The sequence below is a fragment of the Quercus robur genome, chromosome 4 (genome assembly GCF_932294415.1).
Source record: "Quercus robur chromosome 4, dhQueRobu3.1, whole genome shotgun sequence".
Lineage (NCBI taxonomy): Eukaryota > Viridiplantae > Streptophyta > Magnoliopsida > Fagales > Fagaceae > Quercus > Quercus robur.
This window is the reverse complement of record NC_065537.1, coordinates 39,816,385-39,834,455: the sequence shown is the minus strand read 5'-3', so window position 1 is coordinate 39,834,455 and position 18,071 is coordinate 39,816,385.

Below are 18,071 nucleotides of genomic sequence, written 5' to 3'. Positions count from 1 at the left end.
AACAATCAAGAGTTTCCATGACAACAGGGGTCAATGGATTACATAGCAAAGATTATAACCTAATCAGAGTGTGCCTACTTTGATACCACTTGATAGGACAAAAACGTATTGACTCCTTGTGATAAATTAATTGATTAATTAGCCAAGTTTATTAATTAATCAAATTAACATGCAAGAGGCATGGTAGCACAAGCAAATCACCAACTAAGTTAAATGTAGCGGAAAATAAATTTGACATGGGTGATTTATTTATGAATGGGGAAAACCACCGAGACAAAACCCCACCGGATGAATTTAAGGTCACCACTCTTGAGAATCCACTATTATCAAAACAGGAGATTACAAGTAAAGGAATCCTAATACCTTATACCAACCTACAATTGAACCTCTACCCCAATACCCAATTGGACTTGTTCGGTAGTGACAATCTCTCCTTGTAATGCACGGCTCCCAATACGTGACTAACCAATTTGATGCGCGGATCCCAGTACATGGCTTACTCCTTTGCATGAATCCAAGTATGTGACTAACTCCACAGCAACCCTTTGATTGTTGTAGTTGATTTGCAGCAGCTTCACATAGAAACACCAATAAGATCTTCAATGTTGGTGCAAGAGACTTTGCTTGGTTATAGAACCCAAAGGCGTACAAGAAATGAAGCAAGAACTCTTTCTTCTATAGGAGGAGGCTAGGGTTTCGAAAAGAAAACCTTATGAAGCTCTCTAGGGTTAGGTTTTTCTTTTTCCACCTCCTTTAAATAGGTGCTTAATGGGCTTTCCTATTCCAAATAGGTTTACACAAACCATGGGCATTCCTAGTCCAATAAGGATTATACAAACCTATAAACCTTGGGTTTTCCTAGTCTTATAAGGATTATACAAACCCATAAACAAATAGCCTTTTTAGAATAAAAATGTTGCTGGCTGTGGACTGAATCCCGTAAGCTTGATAGATTGAGATATCTATCGAGCTTTAATAAATCTTGATAGATCGAGCTTCTGTTGAGGAGATATCAAGACCTGTAGATTGCACTTTTCTTGAGCAACTTGAGTAATCTTCATGTATTCAATTTAACCACTTGTAATGATCATCTTGAACCTGCTTAGATTTACCCAAATACAAGTAAAGTGCGTTTTGTCAAAGGATATGCCAATTACATAAAAATATGTCCTTAACACATTTTACCCACTGTAGATCAGGAACTTGAACTTTTGACTGACATGGTAGCGGTGTGTTGGTGAGGTGTATGGCGCGGCTGCTATTTAACCTAAAGATGGAATGTGAGACTAGGGCACGACCGCTAGTTTACCCATAGTACATTAGGAACTTAAACTTTTGAGTGACTTGGTAGCTATGTGATGGCGAGGCATATGATGTGGCTGCTATTTAACTTCAAGATGGAATGTGAGCTCAGGGCACAGTCTCTAGATTACCGATTGTAGATTAGGAAATGGAACTTTTAGGTGACTTGGTAACTGTGTGATTGCGAGGAGTATGGCACGGCTGCTATTTAGACTATATGATAATGTTCGAATATTCATGTTACCATTATTTTAGATAATAATAAAACAAATTTATTAATCATAATATTAAGTCATACATAATGTCATACTTAATATCATACATAGTATCATACAATAGGATTTAAGGGCACTAATCCTAACAACCTCCCACTTGCCCTAAAGACTATTGTGCACTAATCTAACTTCCATTCCCTCCAAATATGACTCGAAAGTCCTTTGAGGCAAGGCTTTAGTAAATGGCTCTGCTAGATTATTTGCACTTTCAATCTTTACTACCACCACATCTCCATGAGCAATAATATCTCGAATGATATGGTACTTTCTCTCAATGTGCTTTCCTTTCTTGTGATTCCTTGGATCTTTAGATTGTGCAACTGCTCCACTATTGTCACAAAACAATGTGATTGGAACTTGCTCCATTCTCATTATACCAAGGTCAGAAAGGAATTTCTTGAGCCAGACAGCTTCTTTTGCTACTTCACAAGCAGCAACATATTCTGCCTCCATGGTGGAGTCTACAATACAAGATTGCTTAATACTTCACCAACTTATGGCTCCACCTCCCAAGGTGAAAACACATCATGAAGTGGATTTTCTGAAATCTAGATCCGATTGAAAATATGAATTTGTATAGCCAATGGGAATCAAATCCTCACTTCGGTAAACAAGCATATAATCTTTCGTTCTCCGTAGATACTTGAGAATATGCTTTATAGCTTGCTAATGTTTTGGTCCTGGATTTGATTGATATTGGCTAACCATGCCAACTGAATAGCAGATATCTGGTCTAGTACAAAGCATGGCATACATGAGACTTCCTACTGCAGAAGCATAAGGAACTTGTCTCATCATATCTTCTTCCTCTTGAGTCTTAGGCCGTTGGTCATTAGACTGAGGAACTCCACGTCTGAAAGGAAGTAATCCTTTTTTGGAGTTTTGCATAATAAACCGTTCTAGAACCTTATCTATATATCTAGCTTGTGATAAGCCTAACATCTTATTCTTGCGATCTCGCCAAAGCTTGATCCCTAGAATAAAGTTAGCCTCACCCAAGTCGTTCATATCAAATTGGCTTGACAACCAAACCTTTACTAATGACATTACCCCTACATCATTGCCAATGAGTAGAATATCATCAACATAATGCACTAGGAACATTACTACTTTATCTTGATGTCTTTTGTACACACATGGTTCATCAAGATTTTGTTCAAAACCAAATGACTTGATTGCTTGACCAAATCTGATGTTCCATGACCTAGATGCTTGCTTAAGTCCATAAATGGACCTTTTCAACTTGCATACCATATGCTCTTGGTTCTTTGCTATGAAATCTTCCAGTTGCATCATATAGATTTCCTCTTCAAGATTGCCATTAAGAAATGCAGTCTTGACATCCATTTGCCAAATCTCATAATCAAAATGAGCAGCAATGGATAAGAGAATTCTGATAGATTTAAGCATTGCTACTAGAGAAAAGGTTTCATCATAATCAATACCTTCTTTTTGTGTATACCCTTTCGCCACTAGCCTTGCTTTAAAGGTTTCAACCTTTCCATCTATCCCTCTCTTCCTCTTGTAAACCCATTTGCAACCAACAGGTTTAACGTCGTTAGGCGCCTTTACAAGATCCCAAACTTGATTGGAGAAATGGAATCTAATTCAAATTTCATAGCTTGGACCCAATGATGTACATCTATATCATTCATTGCCTCTTCATAAGTGTATGGATCTGATTCAGCCTTTTCTGAGATAGCTTCATAAGTTTCTCCCAAACCTATGAATCTTATAGGAGGCCAAACAATTCTCCCACTACGACAAGGCACTTGTGTACTATACACCTCATGAGTAGTATCTTGTGGTGTATGTAATACAACCACATCATCCCTAGTTTCATCCATTGGTTGTTCATTTATAGGTTCATTCATTTCAACCAAAACAACTTTATTTCTAGGATTAAAATTATTCACATAATCATCTTCCAAAAATTTGGCATGTGTGCTAACAAACACTTTGTTATCTTTATGATTATAGAATAAATAACCCTTTGTTTCTTTTGAATACCATAAAAACATGCATACTTCAGTTTTAGCTTCCAATTTATCAGACTTCCTTTTCAACACATGTGCTGGACATCCCTAAATGTGGAGATATTTCATACTAGGCTTACGCCCACTCCACAATTCCTTAGATGTGTTGGGGATAGATTTTGATGGAACTAAATTCAAAATATACATTGCAGTTTTTAGTGCATATCCCCGAAAGGAAACAGGTAAAGTTGAATAACTCATCATGGACCTAACCATTTCCAAAAGAGTCCTATTCCTTCTTTCTGCTACACCATTCTGTTGGGGAGTTCCAGGTGCAGCCAATTGGGATACAATCCCATTTTGAGTTAAGTAATTCTTGAAATCTCTAAAAAGGTATTCACCATGACAATCAGATCAAATGGCCTTTATGCGTTTACCCAATTGATTCTCAACTTCAGCCCTAAATTCTTTGAATTTTTCAAAGGCTTCAAACTTTCATCTCATTAAGGACACATAACCATATTTTGAGTAATCATTGGTAAAAGTGATGAAATAATCATAACCTCCTTTTGCTTGGGTTGACATAGGACCACATACATTAGAATGCACTAGTTCTAGCAAATCTTGGGCTCTTCTACCTTTTTCATGAAAAGGTCGTTTGGTCATTTTGCCTTCCAAACAAGATTCAAAAACTGGAAATTCATCAAAGTCCATGGGCTCTAAGAGTCCATCTTTGATCAGTCTTTGAATCCTATTTGAATTAATATGACCCAAATGCAAGTGCCAAAGATATACATCACTAGTAGAAGGAAACTTTCTCTTTAATGATTTCATATGAGAATTATTATCTAATTCAAAATTATATAATTCATGCTTATCAGGAGTTAAAATATAAAGACCATCCATAATATTGCCAGAACAAATAAACACTTTATATTTCTTTATTACAACATTGTCTTTTAGGATAACATAATATCCATGTTCACCTAAGTAAGTAGCAGAAATTAAATTCCTATGAACATTAGGTACATACAAACAGTCTTCCAATATTAGAACTCTAGATTCAAAACATAAATTATAAACACCAACAACTACAACTGGAATCTTGCTCCCATCAGCCAAAGTAAGAAACAACTCCCCTTCTTTAAGCTTTCTGGTCTCCTGGAACCCCTACAAGGAATTGCAGATATGATTAGTACAACCTGAATCCACACACCAGGAATCCGTGGGATTCTGTACCAAACATATTTCAAGAAGGAATGTATTATTCATACCCTTATTCTTGGCAACCTTAAATATTGGACAATTCCTCTTCTAATGTCCTTTCTCACCACAATGGAAACATTTTCTTTTGAGCTTCTTTCCTTTGTCAGCAACCCCTAAGGAAATTTGCTTACCCTCTTGCTTGGTGAATTCCTTCTTCTTCTTCTTCTTCTTCTTCTTTTTACCCTTGCCTTTCGACTTAGGTTGAGAAGTAGAAGCTTCACCAAAATTGGCTTCAACATTGGAAGTACCAAGAATGCCTTCTGCCGCTACCAATTCATTCATTATTTCAGACAATGTATAAATCTTTTTGTTCATATTATAGTTAAGTTTGAATTCCTTGAATGATTCTGGTAGTGACTAGAGTATCATATCCACTTGGGATTCTCCTTCAATATCGGCACCTAAAACTTCCAATGTATTCAAATTAGAGATCATTGTAAGACAATGCTCTCTCACTGAACTACCTTCAACCATTTTGGTATTATAAATTTGCCTTATGGTTTCTTGCCTTGCAGAACGGCCTTGCTCACCAAACATCTCTTTCAGACTTAGCATGATGTCTGAAGCTAGTTCTACATCCTGCATTTGATGCTGTAGAACATTTGAAATAGATGCTAGGATGTAGCACTTGGCCATTTCATTAGATTTCTACCAATGATCATATCATTGTTTTTCCTCAAGAAGAGCATCTAATGAAGGAAAGCCAGGACATGGTTTAGTAAGCACATATTTGTGCTCTTCAGCAGTAAGAACAATGTCAAAATTTCTTTTCCAGTCAACATAGTTGGATCCAGTCAGTTTGTTTTGATTAAGAATAGTTACAAGTGGGCTAAATGATGCCATGTTCAAATCTGAAAACAATAAACATGAATATAATAAGTAAACTGGACATTATCAATTTAGCATATAAACATATAGTATAGAACCTTAATAAAACCATAATATAATATATGCAACGACAACCCAATCCATCTCTATAATTCCTTGGTCGTAAGTTTATTATAAACACATTAATTGATTGAGAACTATTCTCATTATTAGTGCTATCATGATAACTCTTATCATACACTAATAATATGCCGTTATACCTTCATCCTCTAAGTAAAAATGACATAGCTCCTTTGGGAGGTTAACATTACACTTAGTCTAGTGTATACCATTATCTAGAATCATGTGTAGCCACATTTCATCTCCCTTATAATGTTTAAACTTGTAGTACCATGGAACAAAACACCTTTCTTTGGGATCGCGAGGCATATACGTCGAGACAAGGTGCTTGTCCACACTACTTTAAACAGGTTAGTTCAATCTTGTAGTACTATGAAGCAAACACCCTCCTTTGGGATCGTGAGGCATATACGCCAAGACAAGGTGTTTACCCACATTACTATGAATTGATAATGGAGGCCATGAGATCCAACCCTTGTATCTCTCTCCCACTAGATGTTTTAAAGGAAAGGTTTTTAATTATAAAACATGCATAATCTATTTACACATAGCCTTGCTCTTTAAATATGTGAAAACACTTAGAAAAATTTCTGATTTTCCTTCTTTCAATCGATCGAATGTACTGCTCAATCGATCGAAAACTTAAAAAATTCGAACTTGACCACCAAACTTGTTCGATCGATACTTAATTGCCTCTCGATCGATCGAAAAACAAATTTGATCGATCGACTAGCAATCAAAAATCAATCTATTTAAAAAGTCTAATCACTGTTTCACTCGATCGATTGAAAGTGATTTTCGATCGATCGAAACTCGTGAAACTTGAATTTCCAGAAATTTTCTAAGGCAGTTTTCTAAGATTTTTCTTGAACAAACACCTAACATACGAACGTGATAGTCAGAGAATGATATCAAAACTGAATTTCATTGATGCTATAGCCCTAAAGATCAATTTAACATACTTAAATTCAAATTTAAACAACATCATAACACCAATATCAGTTTTTATCAAATCATAGTTTCAACAACCATGTAGAAAATTAAATGTGTAATCTTCTAACAACATGAAACTATAATTTCTAATTCCAAAATTCACAAAACATGTTATACAATTCGAAATTGAAGACCGCTCTGATACCATTTGATGGAAAAATGCATGTGCGCAGCGGAAAATTAATAGATCTACTTCATTTGAAATTGATAACATGCACTATGTAAATTTCATAATACAAGAACAAAAGAGTGTACCTTGGTGTGGTGAATTTCAAAACAAAGATTGTAAACTCTTGGGAATACTTTTAATCTTCACTCCAATTCCACTAATGCCCAAGATGTGTGGTCTTTCAATCAGTTATATGAAATGTTCAAGGGAGAATTAGAGAGTGTCCAACACTCACATACACCATTTCATGTAAGTTGTTCATACCAAAATTCTGTATGTTTCTCTCCTTATAACTGATTATCTAATTGGGCTAGCCTTTTGGGCCTTTCCAATTGGGCTTTAGTATGTGTCTTGGAGTGGGACCAATAACACACTAGCTCCAATGGGCCCTGGGTTTTTATGTCAACTCTTGACAAGTCCAAAGTTACCATTAACTATATTTAATACCACTATATAAATATAGTTGCACTCTAGGTCTTATCTATAAATTATATCCCAAGACTTTATTGTACATGCAACCCCTTCATAAAATATTCGTAGTAATACAAAGTCATAAATGTAGACTGCCACTTTGTAGATTACTACATCTTAATCCTTAAGTACCCGATTTAATCCTTTTAAGTTATTTATCATATATTTATGAAATCCAATTTCATAAATATATACTTTAGTAATTTCTTACCAAAGTGGTTAGGCCTAACTCTCTGAATAACAAACCCATCAAACTTATCTCAATGGAATATTTTGTATCTCCATTAAGAGACTATCAATTTCATCTTGAGAATACATGTTCCATCAACACTAAATGTGGTTGCCCAACACACTGAGGTTTTGACTGTTACTTTATTTCTCACTCCTGATATATCAAAACAACCTACACTTTATGATCAGGTCCATTATTCTCTCAGGATTAAGAGTTCATGTAAATATAAGTAGTGAGATTTATTATTCATTTGACAGTCGTTAGGAGAATAATAAATCTCACAGCAGTCCAGTTCAATATGTCTTAACTCTTAAAACATATCAACATATCAACTAGAAGTCTCAACGTCCATGATCAAGACAAATCATCATAGTTGATATGTTATAATCTTCGCAGATGAAATGCCTGATTTCATCACTGACTACGAACATAAAATTCAGAGTTTACAAAGAACTTGTGACTTATATCTTCTGTGACTAAATCACTTAAATCACATACTATGCATCTCATAGACTATATGATAATGTCCGAATATTCATGTTAACATTATTTTAGATAATAATAAAACAAATTTATTAATCATAATATTATGTCATACATAATGTCATACTTAATATCATACATAGCATCATATAATAGGATTTAAGGGTACTAATCCTAACAATAAGGCACGACCACTACTTAACCTAAAGTTGGAATGTGAGCCTAGGGCGCAGCCGCTAGTTTACCCACTGTAGATTAGGAGTTTGAAATTGTAGTTCCTTGGTAGCTGTATGATGCTGAGGTGCATAGCGCGGCCGCTATAAAACCACAAGATGGAATGTGAGCTTAGGGCGCAGCCGCTAGTTTACCGACTGTAGATCAGGAACTTGAACTTTTAAATGACCTGGTAGCTGTGTGTTGGCGATGCGTACGGTGCGGCCATAATTTAACCTAAAGATGGAATGTGAGCCTAGGGTGCGGCCACCAGTTTACCCTTTGTAGATCAGGAACTTTAACTTTTGACTGACTGGGTAGCACTGTGTTGGCGAGGCATACGATGCGGCTACTATTTAACCTCAAGATAGATTGTGAACTTATGGCACGACCACCAGTTTACCCATTGTAGATCAGGATCTTGAACTTTTGAGTGACATGATAGTTGTGTGATGGCGAGAAGTATGGCGTAGCCGCTAGTTTACCCACTTTAGATTTGGAACTAGAACTTTTAGGTGAATTAGCAGTTGTGTTATGGCGAGGCATACGGTGTAGGCACTATTTAACTGTAAGATGGAATGTGAGCCTAGGGAATGGCTGCTAGTTTACCCACTATGGAATATGAGCCTAGGGTAGGACCACTAGTTTACCTACTGTAGACTAGAAGCTTGAAATTTTAGTTCCTTGGTAGCTGTATGATGGCGAGGCGCATAGCGTAGTCGCTATAAAACCTCAAGATGGAATGTGAGCTAAGGGTGCAGCTGCTAGTTTCCCCACTGTAGATCAAGAACTTGAACTTTTGAGTGACTCGGTAGTTGTGTGATGGCAAGGTGTATGGCGCGGCCACTACTTAACATAAAGATGGAATTTGAGCCTATGACACGGTTGCGAATATACCCACAGTAGATTAGGAATTGGAACTTTTAGATGACTTGGTAGTTGTGCGATGGCGAGGCATACGACTTAGGCACTACATAACCACAGGATGGAATGTGAGCCTAGGGTGTGTCTGCTAGTTTAGCCACTGTAGAATATGAGCTTAAGGCGTGGCTGCTAGTTTACCAACTGTAGATTAAGAGCTTGAAATTGTAGTTCCTTGGTAGATGTATGATGGCAAGGTGCATAGCACGGCCACTATAAAACCACGAGATGGAATGTGATCAGGAAATTGAACTTTTGAGTGACTCGGTAGCTCTGTGTTGGCGAGGCATATGGTGCGGCCACAATTTTACCAAAAGATGAAATGTGAGCCTAGGGCACAATTGCCAGTTTACCCTTTGTAGATCAGGAACTTTAACTTTTGAGTGACTGGGTAGTAGTGTGTTGGCAAGGCATACGACGAGGCATACGATGCCGCTGCTACTTAACCTTGAGATAAATTGTGAGCTTATGGCCTGGCCACCAGTTCACCCATTGTAGAATAGGATCTCGAACTTTTATGTGACACGGTGGCTATGAGATGGTGAGAAGTATGGCACGGCCGCTAGTTTACCCACGTTAGATTTGGAATTGGAACTTTTAGGTGACTTGGCACCTATGTTATGGCGAGGAGTACGACGTAGGCACTATTTAACTGCAAGATGGAATGTGGGCCAAGGGAGCAGCTACTAGTTTACCCACTGTGGAATATAAGCCTAGGGCAAGGCCGCTAGGTTACCCACTATAGATTAGGAGCTAGAAATTTTAGTTCCTTGGTAGCTATATGGTGGCGAGACGCACAGTGTGGCCACTATAAAACCTCGAGATGGAATGTGAGCTTAGGGTGCAGCCGCTAGTTTCCCCACTATAGATCAAGAACTTGAACTTTTGAGTGACTGGTAGCTCTGTGATGGTGAGGCGTACAACATGACCACTATTTAACCTAAATATGGAAAGTGAGCCTAGGGCGCAGCTGCTAGTTTACCTACTATAGATTAGGAATGGGAACTTTTAGAAGACTTGGTAGTTATGCGATGGCGAGGCGTACGACGCAGGCATTACTTAACTGTAGGATGGAATGTAAGCCTAGGGTGCATCTGCTAGTTTAGCCTCTGTAGAATATGAGCCTACGGCGTGGCCACTAGTTTACCCATTGCAGACTAGGAGCTTGAAATTGTAGTTCCTTGGTAGCTGTATGATGGCGAGGTGCACAACGCGGCCGCTATAAAAGGACGAGATGGAATGTGAGCTTAGGACGCAGCCGCTAGTTTACCAACTATAGATCAGGAACTTGAACTTTTGAGTGACTTGGTAGCTGTGTGATGGGGAGGAGTACGGTGCAGCCACTATTTATCATAAAGATGGAATGCGAGCCTAGGGCGTGGCCTCCAGTTTACTCAATATAGATCAGGAACTTGAACTTGAACTTTAAAGTGACTAGGTTGTAGTGTGATGGCAAGGCATACAATGCGGCTAGTATTTAACCTCGAGATAGATTGTGAGCTTAGGGCATGACTGCCAGTTTACCAACTGTAGATCAGGAATTTGAACTTTTGAGTGACACGGTAGTTGTGTTATGGCGAGGCATACGGTGTGGCTGCTAGTTTACCCACTGTAGACTCGGAGCTTGAAATTTCATTTCCTAGGTAGCTGTAAGATGGCGACGCGTACAGCATGGTCGCTATAAAACCTTGAGATGGATTGTGAGCTTAGGGTGAAGCTGGTAGTTTACCCACTATAGATCAAGAACTTGAACTTTTGAGTGACTCAATAGCTGTGTGATGGTGAGGCATACAACGCAGCCACTATTTAACCTAAAGATGGAATGTGAACCTAGGGCATGGCTGCGAGTTTACCCATCGTAGATTTGGAAATGGAACTTTTAGGTGACTTGGTAGTTGTGTGATGGTGAGACGTACGGCGCAGGCACTATTTTATCGCAGGATGGAATGTGAGCCTAGAATGCAGCAGCTAGTTTACCCACTATAAAATATGAGACTAGGGCATGGCCGCTAGTTTACCCACTATAGATTAGGAGCTTGAAATTGTAGTTCCTTGGTAGCTGTATGATGGCGAGGCACATAGCGTGGCCGTTATAAAACCACGAGACGGAATGTGAGCTTATGGCGTAGCCACTAGTTTACTGAATGTAGATCAGGAACTTGAACTTTAGAGTCACTCAATAGCTGTGTGATGGCGAGGCGTATAGAGCGGCCACTATTAAACCTAAAGATGGAATGCGAGCCTAAGGCGTGGCCACTAGTTTACCCACTATAGATCAGGAACTTGAACTTTTGAGTGACTGGGTTATAATGTGATGGCAAGGCATACGGTGTGGCTGCTATTTAGCCTCAAGATAGATTGTGAGCTTAGGTTGTAACTGCCGGTTTACCCAATATAGATAAGGAATTTGAACGTTTGAGTGACACGGTAGCTGTGTGATGGTGAGGCATATGGCGCGGCCGCTAGTTTACCCACTGTAGATTAGGTGCTTGAAATTTTAGTTCCTTTGTAGCTGTTTGATGGTGAGGTGCATAGCGTGGCCGTTATAAAACCTTGAGATTGAATGTGAGCTTAGGGAGTAGCCGCTAGTTTACTCATTGTAGATCAAGAACTTGAATTTTTAAGTGACACAAAAGCTATGTGATGGTGAGGGGTACGGCACAGCCTCTACAAACCCTCGAGATGGAATGTGAGATTAGGGCGAAACCGCCTGTTTACCCACTGTAGATCCGGAACATGAACTTTTTGTGACTTGGTAGCTGTGTGACGGTGAGGCGTGTGGCACGGCCACTAGTTTACTCCCTGTAGATTAGGAACTGGAACTTTTACGTGAATTGGCAGCTGTGTTATGGCAAGGCATATGGCGTGCCAGCTATATAACCTGAAGATGGAATGTGAGCCTAGGGTTTGGCCGTTGGTTTACCCATTGTAGATCAGTAGCTTGAACTTTGAGTGCCTTGTTATCTATGTGATGGCGAGGCGTTTGGCGCAGCCACTATATAACCTCAAGTCGGAATGTGAGCTTATGGCGCAGCCTCTAGTTTGTCCACAGTAGATAAAGAACTTGAACTTTTGTGTAACTTGGTGGCTGTGTGATGGTGAGGCGTACGGCGCGGCCACTACAAACCCTCGAGATGGAATGTGAGCTTAGGGCGCAACTGCTTGTTTACCCTCTGTAGATCAGGAACATGAACTTTTTGTGACTTGGTAGCTGTGTGATGATGAGGAGTACTGCGCGGCCACTAGTTTACTCCCTGTAGATTAGGAACTTGAACTTTTAGGTGACTTGGCAGTTCTGTTATGGTGAGGCGTTTGGTGCTACCGCTATTTAACCTCAAGATGTAATGTGAACCTAGTGTGCGGCTGTAAGTTTACCCACTATAGATCAAGAGCTTGAACTTTGAGTGCCTTGGTATTTTTGAGATGGAAAGGCGTACGGCGTGACCGCTGTTTAACCGAAAAGATGGAATGTGAGCCTACGGCACGGCCGTTAGTTTACCTACTGTAGATTAGGAACTTGAACTTTTCATTGACTTGGTAGACGTGTGATGGTGAGGTGTACGGCGCGGCCGAAAATTAACCTCGAGATGGAATGTGAGCCTAGGGCACGGCCGCTTGTTTACCTAATGTGGATTAGGAACTGGAACTTTTAGGTGACGTGGCAGTTGTGTTATAGCGAGGCGTATGGCGCAGCTGCTATTTAACCTCAAGATGGAATGTGAGCCTAGGGTGCAGCCGTTAGTTTACCCATCATAGATCAGGAGCTTGTACTTTGAGTGCCTTTGTAGTTGTGTGGTTGCAAGGCGTACGGCGCGGTAACTATTTAACCTCAAGACGGAATGTGAGCTTAGGGCGCAATCGCTAGTTTACCCACTGTAGATCAGGAACTTGAACTTTTGTGTGACTTGGTGACTGTGTGATGGTGAGGTGTACGGCACGGCTACTACAAACCCTCGAGATGGGAATGTGAGCATAGGGCGCAACCGCTTATTTACACATTGTAAATCAGGAACATGAACTTTTTGTGACTTGGTAGCTATGTGATGGCGAGGCATATGGTGCTGCCACTATTTAACCTAAAGGTGGAATGTGATCCTAGGGCGCGGCCGCTAGTTTAACAATTGTAGATCAGGAACTTGAACTTTTAGGTGACTCGGTAGCTGTGTTATGGCAAGGCGTATGGCGCGGCCACTATTTAACCTCATGATGCAAAGTGAACCTAGGTTGCGGCTGTAAATTTACCCACTATAGATAAGGAGCTTTAACTTTGAGTGCCTTGGTAGTTGTGTGATGGCGAGGCGTACGGTGCGGCCGGTATTTAACCAGAAAGATGGAATGTGAGCCTATGGCGCGGCCGCTAGTTTACCAACTGTAGATTAGGAACTTGAACTTTTCATTGACTTGGTAGCCATGTGATGGTGAGGCGTACGGTGCTGCCGAAAATTAACCCTGAGATGGAATGTTAGCCTAGAGCACGACCACTTGTTTACCCACTATTGATTAGGGACTTGAACTTTTAGGTGACTTGCCAGCTGTGTTATAGTGAGGCGTTTGGCGCGGCTGCTATTTAAGCTCAAGATGGAATGTGAGCCTAGGGAGTAACCGTTAGTTTACCCACTGTAGATGACGAGCTTAAACTTTAAGTGCCTTGGTAATTGTGTGGTGACGAGGCATACGGTGCGAACGCTATTTAACCTCAAGATGGAATTTATGCTTATGTGGCAACTGCAAGTTTACCCACTATAGGTTCGGAACATGAACTTTTGTGTGACTTGGTGGCTGTGTGATGGTGAGGTGTACGGCTTGGCCACTACAAACCCTCGAGATGGAATGTGAGCTTAGGGCCGAACTGCTTGTTTCCACTGTAGATCAAGAACATGAACTTTTTGTGACTTGGTAGCTGTGTGATGGCGAGGCGTACGACATTGCCACTATTTAACCCAAAGATGGAATGCAATCCTTGGGCTCGGCCGCCAATTTACCAATTGTAGATTAGGAACTTGAAATTTTGAGTGACACGGTAGCTGTGCGATGGCTAGGCGTACGACGTGGCCGTTAGTTTACCCGCTATAGCTTCGGAACTGGAACTTTTAGGTTACTTGGCAGCTGTGTTATGGTGAGGCATTTGGTGTGGCCGCTATTTAACCTCAAGTTGCAATGTGAACCTAGTGTGCGGCCGTAAGTTTACCCACTATAGATTAGGAGTTTGAACTTTGAGTGCATTCATAGTTGTGTTATGGCGAGGTGTATGGCGCGGCCGCTATGTAACTGAACAGATGGAATGCAATCCTTTGCCTCGGCCGCCAATTTACCAATTGTAGATTAGGAACTTGAACTTTTGAGTGACACGATAGCTGGGTGATGGCAAGGCGTATGGCGCGGCTGCTATTTTACCCACTGTGCTTAGGAGGCAGCTGCAAGTTTACCCACTATAGATCCAGAACTTGAACTTTTGTGTGACTTGGTGGTTGTGTGATGGTGAGGTGTACGGCGCAGCCCCAACAAACCCTCGAGATGGAATGTGAGCTTAGGGTGCAACCGCTTGTTTACCCACTGTAGATCAGGAACATGAACTTTTTGTGACTTGGTAGCTGTGTGATGGTGAGGCGTATGGCACTGCCACTATTTAACCTAAAGATGGAATGCGAGCCTAGGGTACAGTCGCCTGTTTACCCACTGTTATTCAGGAACTTGAACTTTTCATTGACCTGGATGCTATGTGATGGTGAGGAACTTGAGCCCAGAGCACAGTCGACCGTTTACCAACTATTTATTAGCCATTAGTTTACCCACTGTAGATCAGGATCTTGAACTTTGAGTGCCTTGGTAGCTGTGTGGTGGCGAGGTGTATGGCACGGCCGCAATTTAACCTCAAAAAGGAATGTGTGCTTAGGACGCAGTTGTAAGTTTACCCATTGTAGATCAAAACTTGAATATTTGAGTGACTTGGTGGCTATGTGATGGTGAGAAGTATGGTGTGGTCACTATAAAACCTCGAGATTGAATGTGAGCATAGGGCACAACTGCAAGTTTACCCACTGTCGATCTGGAACATGAACTTTTTGTGACTAGGAAGCTGTGTGATGGCAAGGAGTATGACACTGCCACTATTTAACCAAAAGATGGAATGTTAGCCATTGACGCGACCGCCAATTTACCCATTGTGGATTAGGAAGTTGAACTTTTCTTTGACTAGGTAGTCGTGTGATGGTGAGGAACTTGAACCCAGTGCACGGCCGACCGTTTACCCACTATTTATTAGGCACTGGAACTTTTAGGTGATTTGGCAGCTATGTTATAGTGAGGCATTTGGCGCGGCCGCTATTTAACCTCAAGATAGAATGTGTGCCTAGGGTGCAGCCTTAGTTTACCCACTGTAGATCAAAAGCTTGATTTTTGAGTGCCTTGGTAGTTGTGTCATGGCAAGGCGTACTGCATGGCCGCTATTTAAACACAAGATGGAATGTGTACTTAGGACGCAGCTGTAAGTTTACCCTTTCCTGATCAGGAACTTGAAATTTTGAGTGACTTGGAGGCTGTGTGATGGTGAGGCATAGGGCGCGGCCACTATAAAACCTCGAGATGGAATGCGAGCTTGGGGAGTGGCTGCATGTTTACCCACTGTCGATCCGGATCATGAAATTTTTATGACTCGGTAACTGTGTGATGGAGAGGAGTACGACACTACCATATTTAACCAAAAGGTGGAATGCGAGCCTAGGGCACGGCCGCCTATTTACCCACTGTAGTTCAGGAACTTGAACTTTTCATTGACTTGGAAGCCGTGTGATGGTGAGGCGCATTACGTTGCTGCAAATTAACCCCGAGATGAAATGCGAGCCTAGAGCCTGGTCGCTCGTTTACCCACTATTGATTAGGAACTGGAACTTTTTGGTGACTTGGCCGCTGTGTTTTAGTGAGGTATTTGGCGCGGCCTCTATTTAAACTCAAGATTGAATGTGTGCCTAGGGTGCAGCTGTTAGTTTGCCCATTGTCGATCAGGAGCTTGAACTTTGAGTGCCTTGGTAGCTGTGTGGTGGCAAGGCATACTGCGTGGCCGCTATTTAACATTAAGATGGAATGTGTGCTTAGGAAGCGGCAGCAAATTTACCCACTGTTGATCAGGATCATGAAATTTTGAGTGACTTGGTCGCTGTGTGATGGTGAGATGTACGGCACGGCCATTATAAAACCCCACGATAGATTGCGAGCTTAAGGTGCAGTCGCTAGTTTACCCACTATCGATCTGGAATATGAACTTGTTGTGGCTCGCTAGTTATGTGATGGCGAGGAGTAAGGCTCTACCACTATTTAAGCAAAAAATGGAATGCGAGCCTAGGGCGTAGCCGCCTTTTTACCCACTGTAGTTCAGGAACTTGAACTTTTCATTGACTTGGATGCCGTGTGATGGTGAGGCGTATTGCGCTGCCACAAATTAACCCCGAGATGTAATGCGAGCGCAGAGCCTGGTCGCTCATTTACCACTGCTAATTAGGAACTAGAATTTTTGGGTGACTTGGTAGCTGTATTATTGCTAGGCATTTGGCGCGGCCTCTATTTAACCTTTAGAGGAATGTGTATCTATGGTGCAATCGTTAGTTTATCCACTGTAGATCAGGAGCTTGAACATTGAATGCCTTGGTAGCTGTGTGATGGCATGGTGTATGGCGTGGCCGCTATTTAACTTCAAGATCGAATGTGTGCTTGGGATGCAACAGAAAGTTTACCAACTGTTGATCAGAAACTTGAAATTTTGAGTGACTTGGTGGTTGTGTGATGGAGAGGCATATGGCGCGACCATTATAAAATCTCAAGATGGAATGTGAGCCACTAGTTTACCCACTGTCAATCAGGAACGTGCAATTTTTTTGACTCGGTTACTATGTGATGGCGAGGAGTACGGCGCTGCCACTATTTAAAAAAAAGGTGGAATTCGAGCCTAGGGCACGGCTGCCTGTTTACCCCCTGTAGTTCAGAAAAATGAACTTTTGATTGACATGGAAGCCAAGTGATGGCGAGGCGTATTATGCTACTGCAAAGTAACCCCTAGATGGAATGTGAGCCCAGAGTACCGCCGATCGTTTACCCATTATTGATTAGGCACTACAACTTTTAGGTGTCTTGGGAGCTGTGTTATAGTGAGGCGTTTGGCACGGCTGCTATTTAACCTCAAGACAGAATGTGTGCCGAGGGTGCAGCCGTTAGTTTACCCACTGTAGATCAAAAGGTTGAAATTTTAGTGCCTTGGTACCTGTGTCGTGGTAAGGCGTACGGCACTGACGCTATTTAACCTCAAGATGGAATGTGTGCTTAGGACGTAGCTGCAACGACGTAGCTGCAACTTTACCCACTGTAGATCAGGAACTTGAAATATTCAGTCACTTGGTGGCTGTGTGATGGTGAGGTGTACGGCACGGCCACTATAGAACCTCGAGATGGAATGTGAGCTTAGGGAGCAGCCGCAAGTTTACCCACTGTCGATTCAGAACATGAACTTTTTATGACTCGGAAACAGTGTGATGGTGAGGAGTACGGCGCTGCCACTATTTATCGAAAAGATGGAATGCGAGCCTAGGGCACGACCGCCTCTTTACCAACAGTAGATCAGGAACTTGAACTTTTCATTGACTTGGAAGCTGTGTGATGGGGACGAGTATGGCACTGTTGCAAATTAACCCCGAGATGGAATATGAGCCTAGAGCCTGGCCGCTCGTTTACCCGCTGTTGATTAGGAATTGGAACTTTTAGGTGACTTGGCCGCTGTGTCATAGCGAGGTTTTTGGCGCGGACTTTATTTAACCTTATTATGGAATGTGTGCCTA